The sequence below is a fragment of the Bubalus bubalis genome, chromosome 19, assembly GCF_019923935.1.
Source record: "Bubalus bubalis isolate 160015118507 breed Murrah chromosome 19, NDDB_SH_1, whole genome shotgun sequence".
Taxonomy (NCBI): Eukaryota; Metazoa; Chordata; class Mammalia; order Artiodactyla; family Bovidae; genus Bubalus; species Bubalus bubalis.
The window spans coordinates 36,278,229-36,291,468 of record NC_059175.1 but is presented as its reverse complement, the minus strand read 5'-3'; the positions used below and the strand labels follow the sequence as shown (position 1 = coordinate 36,291,468).

The 13,240-nt window shown below is 41.7% G+C and overlaps 1 long non-coding RNA gene across 1 annotated transcript; it reads left to right on the top strand.

Moving 5' to 3' along the window:
* The first annotated feature begins 1,147 nt into the window (after positions 1–1,147).
* LOC123330560 lies at positions 1,148–12,909 on the top strand. The gene is made up of 2 exons (XR_006546569.2): positions 1,148–1,421; positions 12,000–12,909. It is a non-coding gene; the product is annotated as an uncharacterized LOC123330560 (long non-coding RNA).
* The last annotated feature ends 331 nt before the right edge of the window (positions 12,910–13,240 follow it).

Sequence of the window (13,240 nt, the reverse complement as noted above, 5' to 3'; positions counted from 1 at the left end):
CAGGGACATCTTTGAGGGCCATGAAGTGACTGAGTACGCATGCATGCATTCTGCCAATTCCATGACAGGTGCTGTTGGTGCTGCTGGCTGAGGTCCATGTTTTGAGAACCTTTGGTTTAGTGACTCAGGGACTGATCAAAGGCTGCAGAGTTATGGGTTGGGGATGGCTTGTCACTAAAATTGGGCAGGAACACGCAGGTCTTATGGAGAACTACCATTCCGTGTGGTTTAAGATTTTTCTAAAAAATATTTCTATTTATTTTTTGGCTGTGTTGGGTCTTAGTTGCCACATGCAGGATCTTCACTGTGTCTTGTGGGATCTCTAGTTGAAGTGCATGGACTCTCTAGTTGTGGCACATGGGCTCAGTACTGTGGTGCGTGGGCTTAGTTGTTTTGTAGCATGTCAGATCTTAGTTCGCTGACCAGGGATTGAACCCACATCCCCTGCATTACAAGGTGGACTCTTAACAGCTGCACCACCAGGGAATCCCTGTTTTAAAATTTCATCACACTTTTATGCAAAATACTACTATGTAAGATATTAATCCCAAGATCCCTGTGGACATCCAAAGAGCAGTCCTGTTTCACAGGACTCCAACATTCTGCTGGGCTCCCATTAGTCTATTTCACCCCTTGGACCTGTATCGTCTTTGCTGCTGCCATATTTATTACATCACGACGTCCCCCCCACCCTTTTTTTTTTTTACCTGTTGAGACCCTGCTCCTTTTTAAGTCTCTGGAGCATCCTTGGCTATGATGTCTTTCCTAATTGCTCTAGCTCAATGTTGTTAGTTTAAAAGATGCCCTCACATATGAAATCATTTGTTCCCCTAACAGCGCTGTGAAGTAGGTAGTTTACCTATTTCACAGCTGGATAGAACAGGCAGCAGCAAGTTTTAGTAAGCTGCTCAAGTTCATTCAGCACTGGCAGGCCTGGGGAACTCAGTTTCTGCAATGGACTAAATGTTTGGTTCCCTCAACTTCATATGTTGAAGCCCAATCCCTCAGGTGATGATGTTTGCAGATGGGGTCTTGGAAGGTGATTAGGTCATGAGGGTGGAGTCCTCATGAATGGGATTAGTGTCCTTTAGAAGGGTTCCTAGAGAACTCTGGCCATTCTGCCACAGAGGACACAGCAAGAAGATGGTGCTCGATGAACCAGGATGTAGTTTCTCACCAAACATCAAGTCGGCAGATGCTGTGATCTTGAACTTCCTCACCTCCAGAACTGTGAGAAATAAGTGTCTGTTGTTTGAGCTGCCCAGTTTATGTTATTTCTGTTACAACAGCCCCAACAGTCTAAGAACATCCTTCAAGCTGTGACTCAGGATCTGAGCTTATCCAGCACTGGGAAAGATGGGTCTTTTTGAGGAATTCATATCTAGTGAATTCCAGGTTGACTGACCAAACCTCAGCCTCAGGTGAGCCAGATATCCTCAGAGTCTGTGACTTCCTCTTTAAGCTCCTTCCTTGTCAGTCTGTGTCAAAGGAAAATTCTCTCTTGTTATGCTACTCTTTATTGGGTAGCAGGTTTTTTTTTTTTTTCCCCCCGCTCTTGTAAATGGATGTAGGTTTCCTTGCATGTGAATTTAACTTGTCAAATAGAAATACTGTCATTATAATTATGTACAACTGAGATGAGCTGCTGTCATTCAGAGCTTCATTCCTAGAGTCTCAAAGAAAGACTGTAGCAATGATGAGTATCCCAGAGTTGGAGAAAGATTTATTACAATCAAACACTGGCAGCAATGTGTTTTCTGCAATCTGTAAACCTTGTGTACCATGACACAGATGGTCATTATTTTTTTCTTTCACTTAGAAAAGATCTTGATCATCAGGCCACGATTCTGATCTGGGTGAAAGGTTATAAGATTAGACTAGCTTCTTGGGACAGGAGAGGGAAGAGGAGGGCCAAAGACCTATAAAAAGTTATAACCCCAGGGTAGTAATTTTGTAAAACACTTGTATGAGTAGATGGTGATTCAGCACCAGTCTTTTTTTTTTTTTTTCTTTTTCAAATACATATTTTATCTTTGAGTGGGTGAGTAGAATTAAAACACAAAACAATGGATGGACATGGAATTAAGACAGTCTGATACCTCCTCTGGCCTTTCTCACTTCTGGTCTTTCATAGAAAGGATCTCGCTGCATTCATCTCCTTGAGGATGTGAATGAATAGGCTGAGATCGATAAGTGTTTTTCTGCTGGTTGGGAAAGCTTGTTGGGTCAGTTCCCCTGGGTGGTCATAAGACAGTGCCCTGCCTGGCAGGTGTGCCCCTGAGGTGCATCTGTCATCAAAAAGGGAATTCCTCCTCATTGCAGATGAGGTGTGACTGCTTGTCAGGTGAGTGAGTGCCGGTGAGCCCTGGGTCCCTGCCAAGCTTGTGCAGGTTTGGCTCTTGGAAGCATTCTGAGATGTAAGGAAACATTCCCTTGTAAACCCAGGGAGTAAAATTCACTGTAATCTGATTAGTACTGTGATGAAAGATTCAGTCACTTCTAGGTTATGCCTTGAACATTCAGGAAAAATGTTAAATTAATTTGACTAAAATATGAAAATTCAGTAGAAGTTTTTAATGTTCTTCACTATATCCTAAAGCACTGCCAGAACATGAAATTAATATGGTAAATTTCCTTCTGAGTAATAGCCAGTGAGTATCCACAAAACCAACATACAGACTTCTTAATTTTTGACTGGTTACCAAATCAAGGTATTTCTAGAAGAGAACTAGTTTCAAGATCAGTAGGTAACAAGGACTTTAGGAGATGCCATGATGATGGTGGTGATGAAAAAAAATTATAGTAATTATCATTTTTGGAGTGTTCTTTACACGTATGACTACATTTAATCCTTGAACAACCCAATGAGGCAAGTGCTATAGACTCATTTTACAGATGAGGAGACTGAGGCTTACAAACTTAACACACTTACCCAAGGTACACAGCTAGTGAGTTTCAGAATTGAAATTCAAGTCAATCATTCTGACTCTAGAAACTGCTCTATTTACTGTCTCCTCATATTACCAGAAATAAGTTAATTCTTTCTCTCTCTTCCTGCAGACTTCATTCTTTTTCATTTTGTTAATTTTCTTTATATTACATGATTTCCCAAGCATTGAATAAACACTTTTTATGTGCTAGGCGTGATGTTAAGAGGCAAAGATTCAAAGAGGAGCGAGGCTCAGACACTGCCTGCAAGAAACTTGTAGGGAATCTTGCCTTCTTTACTGCCCCTGTCTCTTCTTCCTCACCTTCCTCTTTCTCCTTCATCCTTCTCACTGCCAGGCATAGCAGATAACCTAGGCTATTCTACAAGACTTAAGAATTTTTCCTCTGAGTGAACTTTAACTGCTGAAGGTAGAAAAAGTTAGAAGGCAACTATCTCCTTGCCAGGGGAATTCTGACAGGACAAAGACAGATCTGAAGGGAAATGGTGCTAAAAATATCACCAAGATGTGAAGGACAGACTGATAGCCAGAGTCTTCAGAATGAGACAGTGTGAAGCTGGAGAAGGTGAAAATAACATTTGGTCCATGATCACTCCCAGAGTGATAATGATCTGCTTGTATGTGTCTACAGGGTGTGTGCACGCAGGAAATGAGATGGTTGGGCAGAGTTCTTCAGATTAATCTGCCAGAAAGATTAAGAAGGGCAGGGAGGGGAGGAAATGATTGATTATAATCCCTAAATAGATTTCTCTCTCTCTCTCTCTCTTTCTCTTTTTAGACCTTACATGCCATTTCATACTCTGGGCCTGCTCATAAAAAATCATAAAAATAGTTCTTATTTGAACTGTTTTTGGATACTTCCTTTGCTTTTAAAAGGCATGCTTCCCAGGGATCTAGAGAAACCCCTATGAAATCATATGGGCACCAATGGCAGAACACAGTCTTTTTCTCCTGATGTTTTATTCCATTTATCTCAAATGATGAGAATTTAATGAGATTTGAGTTCATGACTTTATTCCCGAGATGTACTGCCAGATTAAGTGAGAGCATACATGTAAAAGCACTTTCTAAAGGATTAAAAATGGTCATGAAATCACTTTATGATACCAACCCCCAAAGCCTTTTACCCTTTCTGCTTAGATATTTTTTTACAACAGTCTACTCTGAGATTGTATTTGTTATTAGAAGCTTTGCAAAGGCCTCTAAAATGAGTGTTGAAATGAGACTTCTGCACTTGTAGGTTCCTGCTTTTTTGGATTGCCGTGAAGCACTGTGCTCCTGGCCATTCTTCCAATGAGAGATCTCCTGAGAATGTGGAGGTTTCTCAGTGGGCCTTGCTCCACTGGAGAGGCTGCAGTTCTGGATGTTGTGTTTATTACTCGGTGTTCTCCAGAGAAGAAAATTGATAGGATACACGTGTGTCCTATTGATATATATCTGTGTGTGTATGTGAGAGAGATTTATTAATGTATTGGTTTACTTATTTATCAATCATGAAATCGCAGTGGCTCACAAGTCTGAAGTCCACAGGGAGGCCAGCAGGCTAGAAACTCAGGCAGAATTTCCATATTATAGTCTGGAGTCAGAATTTCTTCTTCAGGAAAACTGTCTTTTCTCTTGAGTCCTTCAACTAATTGGATGAGGCTCACCCACATTATAGAGGGCAATCTGCTTTACATAGAGTCTACTGATTGTAAATGTTAATCACATTTTAAAAGTACCTCCATAGCAATATCTAGGTTAGTTAGTGTTTGACCAAACAGTTGGGCACTATAGCTTAGCCAAGTTGACATATCAAATTAGCCATCACAGATGTCCAGGCAGAGCCCAGGGGTATTTGGGGATCATGTTCAGAGTAGAGGGATGACAGGACTTGTCTTAAGACTAAGGTCAAACTCATGTTGTATGGTTGTGACGTCTGTCCTACATAATACAGACTGTGTTTCATGGAGGATGAATGTAGGCCATCCACAGGGCCTGGCCTGAAAGTGAGGGAAATGGAGGGTGCCAGGTGGCAGCATAGATTCATGGACCTAAATCATAGAATGTTAAGGTGAGGGTTTTCAGAGACAAAAACCTCTGCGGAGCCCCTTTGGCATCTTTGTCTAAGTTAGAAAAAGGCTCTCGCTACTTCTGAGTGGGTGTAGCCCCTGGCCAGGAGGCATGGTGAGCTCTGAAAGTCACGCCCTGCCAGGCACCTTAGCCAGGCGTCCTTGTGTTGTGGACAACCCTGCCAACCATCGGTATTGGTTTTGTTCATCTTTTTATAGGTGAAAAACTGACTCCAGATATTGATGATGTTGCCAAAGGATGTGCCCAGGATAATCTTGAATTTAGAATACTAGATACTGAAACTGGAGTTTTGAGTAGCCCAGTGACATGTACCTTATTCTTTGGGAGAGCAAGCCAGAGGAGGTGTGGACAAGAAAGAACCCTCCTCTTCAAAAGTCTGGTCACCCTATGTACCAACTTACCAATTCCAGAGTTACTAAATTTATTATAAACTAAAAATGCCCTCTGAGAGTATTGCCTCATTCACATATTATCATTGAATGACTTCACCCAGGTGATAATAGTGGTAATTCTTTATATCTAAAAAAATACCTAATGGTTTTCAAATACACACACTATTTTGTTCCCAAGATCACAAGAATTTCCTGGCTATTAAAGACTTTATTGAGGAAATTTATAGCCAATGACTCCAAGAAGCCTTAAAAATATTTTTCTAAGCATACTTTCTGTTGAAGTATAACACATATACATTAAAGTACACAAACTGTTCAAGTGTAGAGCTCAGTGAATTTTTACAAACTGAATACAACTATGTAACTCCCACCCAGATCAAGAAATAGAAATCAGCAGTAGCCTAAGAATCCCCTTTCTCTAACAATGTTGATGCTGAACTTTTCCTAGAGACACGCTGTACAAAGAGAACATGAGGAAAAATCCTAGTCAGATCTGTGCATCAGGCTGGGGTTAGATTCATCTGTGCTCAGCAAATTAATGATGAAGAATGAGAAAGATGCTAATAAATTCCTGGCTTTAATTGCTTTTAAAGCTTTTCTAAACCTTAACAATGTTTATTTCTTTTGACCCAGTGAGTTTGATTCTTGGAATCTATCAGATTCAGAGAGACTTCCATACAAGTTGAGAAATTGGAAAATTGGATTCAATCTAAGCATTAGCAATAAAGGCTCAGTGAAATAAATTTTTGTTGACTGGTAAATGAACTATTATGCAATGATTAAGCATATTGGAATCTTTGATTAAATGCTCATGACACAGTGAGAAGTGAAAAAGGCAAGATACAGGAATTGTATGTGTATTAGATAATAGTTGTCTCAAATTTTGGTAAAAATGTCTAAACAATTGGAAAAAAAATACATGAATATATAAACAAAGGTGATCTCTAGGTGTGAAACTGTAGCCAATTTTAATTTCATGCATTTTGTTTTCTGTACATTTTTATAAATCAAATATTTCTAAATGAGTATGTTACTTTAGTAACAAAATATTTAGAAATTTTTTACAAAACCATTTGTCTTTTTATAAAACCATTTGTCTACTTATTAAATAACTAGTTTTGTTAAAAATAAATAAGAGGCTGAAAAACATGCTTACTTTCTCATCAGGAAAAGACACAATAATTCCTTTCCCACATTCTACAACCTTGACCTCTTCTTATGGCCTCACTGAAATTACATGTCCGGCTCTTTCTAATATGATACAAACCTTTTGAAAACTGAGACTATAAATGACATGGAGCCAAACCAATGGCAGGCATTCTTAATATTTTTGTCATTCTTGAAACACATTTATAACCATTAAGAAAACATATTCTTATCTACAGTATGGGTTTCAAAGACTGGGTTTTTTTTTTTTTCTAATTCTTCAAAAATTGATCATCTATACAGCACATGCTTGGCAATTCTCAATCAAAATATCCTGTCCCCTAAATATTTCTATTAAGTAGGAGAAAGGGTTTAAATTTTTTTTCCTTTGCACTTGAAACCCCATACCCAATATATAATTAGCGTGTGCATAGGCGTGCTTGTCCAGTTGTTCAAGTGAGGGTGGGGTGGAGGTGGAGTCATGGACTTGGAGTTGAGTTTTGCAATTTTTGCAACCTTGAGAAGGTGAGCAAATGTCTTTGTGCTTGGTTTCCTTTGTGCTAGGAAACGAAGCTCAGAGGTATGCTGATTTTTAAGAGCTGAACTGAGCTGTGTTTGTGGATGAGATCAGGGTTAATAGAAGAGAAGAAGGGAAGGGAGGTCTGCCCTGGGAGAGTATGGTTGGGCGAAAAGGGATGAGGTCCCTGGGCAGAGCAGACAGGGCTCAGGTCATGGTGAAGGGGCATGGAAGGTAAGTGATTCTCTTTGCAATAGTAGAATACTAGGGCTCAAAGAGGAGAAGGCAATGGCAACCCACTCCAGTACTCTTGCCTGGAAAATCCCATGGGTGCAGGAGCCTGGTAGGCTGCAGTCCATGGGGTTGCGAAGAGTTGGACACGACTGAGCGACTTCATTTTCACTTTTCACTTTCATGCATTGGAGAAGGACATGGCAACCCACTCCAGTGTTCTTGCCTGGAGAATCCCAGGGACGGCAGAGCCTGGTGGGCTGCTGTCTATGGGGTCGCACAGATTTGGACACGACTGAAGCAACTTAGCAGTAGCAGCAGGGCTCAAAGAATCCTCACTGATCATCCCTCCCAGCAAACTCATTTTGAGGACAAACTGGATATAAGACAAGTTAGCGATCTGGCCAGGAAAGTGATCCAATTAGCAACAGAAGTAGGATTCAAACCAGGAATTTGATTTTCTGCTCTAGCCTGTCTTTCTCCTTCTGTGGTCCTATGCCAAAAAAACTATCTACACAGAGTGACTGTCCACGGATACCCATGGGAAAAGAATATCTTTCCCAAACCAGACACTTTATCAAGTGGCACAGCCTTTCCTGAAGAGCAACAGCCCTGGTACTACCCTGGTGGCCCAATGGTTAAGAATTCACCTGCCAATGCAGGGGACACGGGTTCCATCCATCCCTGATGTGGGAGGATCCCATGTGCCGCAGGGCATCTCAGCTTGTGTGCCACAACCACTGAAGCCCATTGCCTAGAGCCCATGCTCCAAAACAAGAGAAGCCACTGCAACGAGAAGCCTCTGCTTGCCAACACTAGAGAAAGCCCTCTGGAAGCAGTGAAGACCCAGTGCAGCCAAATAAATAAATAAACTAAAGTTAAAAACAAAACAAAGAACTTCAGTGCAGCTGCTGCCATTTTCAGAGGCCAATGTCATTTGCTTATTCCTTGGGGCTTTCTAGGCTGGCTCCATGGCTTATTACATAGCCAAAGAGTGGGAGAGACTGGTTGCTGAGAAACACAAGGTTTGAGTATTTCAAGATTTGGGGTTTGGTCAGAAGCTAAACCTGAAACAATGATTTGAGGGCAAGTAGTTGGCTTAGACAGAGGAGCCTGGCAGTCTACAGTCCATAGTGTGTGCTCTCAGAGTTGGACACAACTGAAGTGACTTAACATACACACAGTTGGCTCAGGAGGTGATTCTGGGAAACACCACTAGGGGATCAGGAAGTGAGACAGAGAAGGGAAGAAAGCCAGTAAACGGTGTGAGATCAAACCAGCTACCACTGTGGGTAACGGGAGCTCAGCTCTCTGGGAGACCATGTAGAATATATTAAATATCCCTTAGAGCGGGCTTTGCACCTCAGCACTGTTGACATTTGGGGCTGGATCACTTTTTGTTGTAGGGGATGCGGTGTCAGATATTTAAGCTGCATCCCTGGCTTCTACCCATTGGATGGTAATAGCATCTTCCTGTTCTCTCTACCCCCACTCCCTTCCAGGATCGTGACAACCCAAAAGGTCTCCAGACATTGCCAGTGCCCCCAGGGGCCAAGGTTGCCCAGGGTTGAGAGCCACTGCCCAAGACTTATTCCTCTCAACAGTTGAGGGAAAAGCGCCTCCCCCTACCCACCCCCACCCCTGCCTTGTAGTGTTGGTAGATGGGGATGTTTCTGGGGAGATTAACTCTCTGAAACTCATTGGCCAAACCTGCTATCTGAATGAGAAAAAATGTCCATAGGCAGAAATGGCAGAGTGAATAGCTCTTGGCGTTCATAGTGAGTCCTGAGGGTATATGGGTGGGATACAAGCAACACCTACTCTGTGTTCATGTAGGGATCTGCTTCATCATTTATTCATTTCGCCATCACTTCTTTTTATTTTTTATTGTGGTAAAAGTCACATAATATAAAGCATACTATTTTAACCATATTTAACTGTTCAGTTCAGCAGCACTAAGTACATTCATGTGGTTCTGCAACTCTCGCCATCATCCGTCTCCAGAATTTTTCACCTTCCTAAGCTGAAACTCTGTCCCCATTAAACACTAACTCCCCATCCCCTGTCCCAGGTTTCGGCCCCTGGTATCTACCCATGTGCTTTCTGATTCTATGAATTTGACGATTCTAAGTACCTCGTTTAAATGGAATCAAATAGTATTTGTCTGCACCTACTGTACATTGGAATGGATTTTTAAGGTTAACTTAATATATGTTCTACAAACAGCTTGAACCTTTTTTTTTTCCTCCTGTGCTGTACATTAAGTTCTCATTAGTTATCTATTTTATACAGAGTAGTATATATATGTCAATCCCAATCTCCCAATTTATCACCTTTCTTTCCCCCCTTGGTGTCCATATGTTTGTTCTCTACATCTGTGTCTCTACTTCTGCTTCACAAATAGGTTCATTTGTACTATTTTTCTGGATTCCACATATGTTCATTAATATATGGTATTTGTTTTTCTGACTCACTTCATTCTGTTCATCATTAGTTCTTCATTAGTTCTACAGATGTTTATCAAAGATCTTCTGTGTGCTGGGCAGCAGGCAAGACATAGGAGATTCAGTGTTCAATGGTGAGCAAAAAATGGACTTAGTTCCTGTCCTATGTCATTAGAACTAATAGTCTTGAAGACCAGTGAGCAGATGATACAAATGAATGTTTTTAATAACAACTAAGATAAGTGCTAAGATAAGATACAGAGCATGGAAATAAATCACAGACCTGTGGCTGTTTCTCTGATGTGCTACTTTTAGGACGTTCTCAGTGATGGTCCCCTCCACCTGGGATTTCTTTATCCCAGAAAGCAATGCCTGATCCTTTGCTTCATTTAGGGCTCGGTTAATTTTCTCCTCTTTAGAAGGGTATTCCCTGACCACCTCATCTAAGATAGTGCTCTTCTTTTGCCTTTTACTGTATTTATTTGTGGTTCTTACACTTATCATACCCATACAAGGTTTATATTTTTGTTCATTGTCCCTGATGTTACACTGATGCTTTTTCTTTATGTTCCCAGTAAGTAGGACAGTGCCTAGCACTTAGTATATACTAAAAAATATTTGTTGTATAAGTAATCTAGGGAGATTGACTTGATTAGGGAGACCAAGGAAGACTTTCAGAAGAGAACGGCAGTAAGCCAAGATCTAAAGAAAGTAGAAATTTCCTGAATGAACAAGGGAGGGAAAAGCATTCCAGTAAGTGGAAGGAGTATATGGAATGGCTCCATGGATAGAAGAAGCATGGTTATCCTGAAGAACGAAAAGAAGGCCAGTGTGCCTGGACAGAGAGAACAGGGAACCCTTAGTTAGGATTTTAATCTTTAGACTAAAACTACGAAGAAGCTATGGATATATGTTGACTAGTGGAAAGTTGTGCATGGGAAGGTGGATGAAGGAGTGGGCAAATACAACCAGATTTCTATTTTAAAGAGATCATTCTGGCTCCAGGGTCTAGAATATTGGAGAAGGGCAACAGTAGACACCATCATGGTGCTGTGTTTCATCCTCACAACTTTATACCCACCTGGTTGAATATTTGTGTATACATGGAAAATTTCAGGTTGTGTGTCAGGGGCTCATGTATATATTTGTCCTTAAATTCCCAGGAATGAAAAAATCGTTCTTCTACCCAAAGAGCTTCCACAGGACTCTTCTTCCCTGTTCTCTTCATTGGTGTCCATGTCTTCAGAGTGTCTCTAGTTTGGGTTGAGAAATGAAGAGCTGTTGTGGCCTCCCTTTTAATGGATGATTTATCTCTTGAGGTCCCAGCTCCTTAACTAGTCTGGGTGAAATCAAGCCTTTCCACAGATCCACAAGATCTCAGGATCTTGTGAAGGACTGTCTTATTGTTCACAAATTTGATGCCCTTTCCTTGGGAAGATAATATATCTCTGACCATTGAAATTGGTCATGGTCAATTTGTCACAAGAAATGTGAGCAGAAAGGATGTGTGTCATTTCTGAGACAGAAGTTTCAGAGTCAGGGCATGGTTGTGTTTCCTTTTGCCTTTGCAGGCGTGCGATGAATGTTTGTTGAAAAAAGATGAACGAAAGGAAAAAGCCCCAGTTAAACTTGAAGAGCCAAGGCCTATTACAGTTTCCACTAACCAGTTGCAGCATGGTTGTTTTGCTATTCTAGTGGCCACATATGTTTCTTAAGGTTCCTTTCCTTTTTAAGACCCTGTTCCCTTGTGGCTCAGCTGGTAAAGAATCTGCCTGCAATACGGGAGACCTGGGCTTGATCCTGGGTTGGGAAGATCCCCTGAAGAAGGGAATGGCTACCCACTCTAGTATTCTAGCCTGGAAAATTGCATGGACTGTATAGTCCATGGGGTCACAAAGAGCTGGACAAAACTGAGTGACTTTCACTTCATCACTTCACAGATACAGTAGAAGTAAAATGATTTTTGGATGCTTATTGGAAGTATTGCCCCTGCTGGCTAAGGGGGGAAAAGCCTTGAATTAGGGCTGGAAGCACTGATGGGCAAGTTATTTTGAAAAAAAAAAAAAAAGCTCTTCAGGATGGTCGTCTGAATAGCAGATTTTCTCTGGAAGCTGTCTTCATCGCTATTTCTCAGACTTTATCCCCACCAGAGAAAACTAATTCACTCAGGAGCCTCAGGACTCTTCCCTGAGACCAGGAAATGAGGGAAACAGTCCTACAAATTGCTGTCAAATTTTATTCTTAATAGGTGTTCCTTATGAGCAGTGTTTTGGTGACCTTAGTCCCTGGAGTCACAGCCTCGGGATGAAAGGATGCCTGAAGCGGGGAGTCGACAGGCCTGGATTGTGTCTGAGCTTCGTGGGAGGCACCCCTCTCTCCACTGGAGGCAAGTAGTTCCCCAGCCTGCGGTGATCTCCAATCCGAGTCTCTGACAGCACCCGGGTCCACTTTGCAGACGCACTGATGCTTCCTCCGCTTGGGTGCCGCACCCGGGAAAGTGTGCTGCGCCGAAGAGGAAGCAAATTCACACTTAATTCAGGTTAAAACTGAGCTGTGCTGAAAGTAACGGGATGGAGTGACAGGGATCCGCACACACCTCCAGGAGACCCCAGTGCTCCCTGCCTTTCACTTCTCTTGTGCTTCCCACAGCTCGTGTCAGATTCCCTGGACCTTCAGCTCCGCGCACGTGCACCTGGGCGGCCCCACCGCTGTCGGGGGTGTGTTACCTAAAACCAGGCGCTGACCTCAGGTCAGGGGCTCTTGAGTGTTTCATCTCTCTGCTGTTCATAGCTAGCTGGGTGGCCTCTGAAATATTATTTAATTTCTCTGGGTTCTGATTTCCTCAATTGTGTGATACTCAGTGACCTCGCCGGGACATTTCACTGCTTATGAAAAATGGTGTCTTTTGAATGTTTCGTCTGTACCTAGAAGAATTTACGGGGGTGGGGGTGGAGTTGGGTTCTTGCTTAGGGGGTGATCCTATAACTCTAGGGTCACAGTTTATCTTCTCAACTAGGGCAAAGACTGTAACTATAGAAGATTATACCTTAAGAAGGAAAGTTTCTCCCTTTCTAAAAATGAAAGTTGTGAAACTTACATTTGTCATTTTATCCTGATTGCTCAGAGTCAAATATAAATGTAATTGCCAATTATGTCAACCTGGTTGTTAGCATATTTTCATTTTCCTTTTGCCCTTTAGTCCTACTTTTTAATTTTATTAACTCTCTTGATTTGACACGGTTGAAGTAAATGCAAAAAATAAATGAATTCACACATAACTTGAAGGAATCTTATGGACTATTAAATTCAACTGTGCAGTATACAGACTAAGTAGTAAAGATCTGGATAGAAGGGACTGAAACAAGTGGCCTCAGCTTGTGGGTTACAGAGCTGGGCCTGGAAAGCAGGTCTTCTGATTCTTAGACAAATCCTTGTTCCTCTATTCCATAAAGACCACCTTTCTTAGAGAACAGAGCTTGCCTGTAACAA